Source organism: Carassius auratus, chromosome 1 (genome assembly GCF_003368295.1).
Source record: "Carassius auratus strain Wakin chromosome 1, ASM336829v1, whole genome shotgun sequence".
NCBI lineage: Eukaryota > Metazoa > Chordata > Actinopteri > Cypriniformes > Cyprinidae > Carassius > Carassius auratus.
In genome coordinates, this window is record NC_039243.1 from 33,271,191 (window position 1) to 33,273,942 (window position 2,752).

The window sequence follows — 2,752 nt, forward strand, 5'->3', positions numbered from 1 at the left end:
CCTAACCCCAGAGGACCTCAGTCAGGGCAGATGCCTTTTTTTTCATTTGATGAAATGAAAACGAGGCTTTGAGAGACATGCGTACAGTCCATTCAATAGCTTTCACCTGGATATCAAACTGAAGAAAAGAAAACAATAACTCCTTTCCAAAATCAATTCCAAGGGAAAAGGCTTACATCTCTCAGCCTTGTTTTCATTCTCAGTAAATATGCATCTTCCCTGACTAGGGGTCATACTAATAAAACCTGACACTCTCTCACTTCTGACGGTGTATACATTAATTAGCCATTAATACCAAATAGATTTTATAGCATTTAACCTCTATGTATTAGTTGCACTTCATAACTGGCCAAGAGGATAATAATTTTTCACACAGCGACAGATATGGTTATGGCTATTGATTTTATCATACATCATCAAGGTGCAGTTTAACCAAAAACACATCATTCAAACTGAAACTCCCAGTGTATAGGGTTTGTTTGATGTGTTTGCTTCTATTATTATTGTTGGTGAGTAAATGTATATTTAATTTCATGTGCTGTGAAGAGTATGCAGGTTGTTAGTTACTTGATATTTTAACAGTTTTTTTTATCATAGACCTGATGATAATAACCCATCTCTGTTGCCAGTGTTCACTCAGGGGTCAGATTATTTTAGATGAGCCCTTTAAAGCGTGGACTTCACTAGCCCTCCCTCACCTAGCTATATAAACTCCACGAAAGTGCATTTGCTACCACACACGATATCTAAAGAAGTCGTGATTTGTCTTGGATCACCTGCATCACCTGTAATGGAAAGATGCGACACTGAGTCCATCAAAACCCTGTGGCATTCCATGAAAAAACACCAATGGCTCAGACAGAATATATACGGATACGTGTCAAAGATTTACATTATGCACTAACCCCGCCATAAAGTAGCCAACATTTAAATGATGCAGCCTATATTTTGCGCAATAGCAAAAAGGGTCATTAGCGCGCGCGCGCAAACACACACACACACACACACACACACACACACACATATATTTAGGCTTATATATATATATGAGAGGAACCACTCTGTTCAATCACAAGCTGGGCTGCGCAACACCCTGCTCGGCTCTGCGTGATCCTGAAGGTAACGTTATAGTCCTTACGACAGCCGAGAACATCGTGCATGCTGCAGCGACCGGAGAACACCATCCACAGCTCACGAGACAATGCCATCGGTGCCCCTGGACACCTGTCTCACCCGGGGTGTGACTACAGTCTTACATTACTGCAGTGTAATCATAACCCCTCCCACAGGAACTACCGCGCGCCCAGCAGCACAATAAACATAAGCACGCGCAATGTCCACAACTCGGGTTATTTACAGATAGTAGCCTACTACATCTGATTTGTGAATGTTTAACGATTCATATCATTTTGTTTTCAATTCAAAAGAATAAGCAATACGTAAGAAGGCCAAGTGATTGCTACGTGAGTAACCATTAGGCTATTTTAAATAAATGCATGGGGAAAGTAAAACCCTCAAATACTGTATCTGAACCATATTTCGTTAAAGCTTAATTTTTGAAGGGAACATTTTAAAAGAAGAAGAAGAGGGAAAAAATAGGGTGAATCAATAAATCATGAATCGTTTACTGTGATTGTGTGATTATTAATCATGTAGCTAATCCATTACAAAGTTACTGTAATCAGATAATTAGCATTTTACGCATTTAAACGTAATATAATCTGATTAGAACTAGGCCTACTTAACTTTTGGAATCTGTATGTAATCCAGTTACTAGTATGTAGTATTACTGATATACATTTTGATTTTCAGAAAATGCATGGGGCTTTGATATACAGGCTACTGTTAATATTCATAATCACTCGTGCCATTCTACATGCAGTTTTAAACCAAGAGTTATGAAATAATAAAAAAAAGTGCTTTGCTGCCTTCAAAGGAGCTGAACTATAGCTAAAATCTGGCCCACCGGTTTATAATGAAAAATCAACCCACAGCCAGTGCTGGCTAGTAATCGATTACCTGTAATAATCTAGATTATGTAATCAGATTCCAAAAATTAAATACTTGTAATCAGATTTAGAAAATTTGTAATACAAAAAATGTTTGCAATTATGAATGTAATCAATCAACTTAGTAAGTAAGTTTGTTGACCCTATTGCAGTGTCTCGCCTTAATTAAAGGATTTTTAACCATCTTTGGAAGGCTTTTATGTCTTTCAAACACTAATTCATGTTATTTTGTATTCCCAAAATATTTATTTTTTTTCCCCAGCTAAACCTCTTTCACCTAATATATTTACTTGAGATTTCTCTTCCTCTTCATACTTTCATATCAATATGGTACATCCTATTCAAATCAATGTGAAAAGTATTCTTAAAGTAGCAATCTGATTCTATTACCTAAAATGTGTACAGAAATTGATTAATTTAATACTACCTACAATTTTTGTCATGTAATTTGGAATCAGTATCTATTCTAGCTATTCTGTTCTGTTATTTCTCCGCGTTTAAAAGGGTTGGAATTACAGGATAAAGAGTTTTATTAAATCATTATAAAGATATTTCTATGTTAGTCTCTACTACTACTTAATAAAGTTAAAATAATTAAAATTTTAACGCGGCTCTTACTAATAGACTCAGAACGCCCCCTGGAGGTATAGTATTGGATTACTGCGAACGTAGCTTGCTATGATTGACAGCCCGAAGCGGAAGGAGGCGGTCCTACGATTCTCTCGCGAGAGGATAGTTTGAAA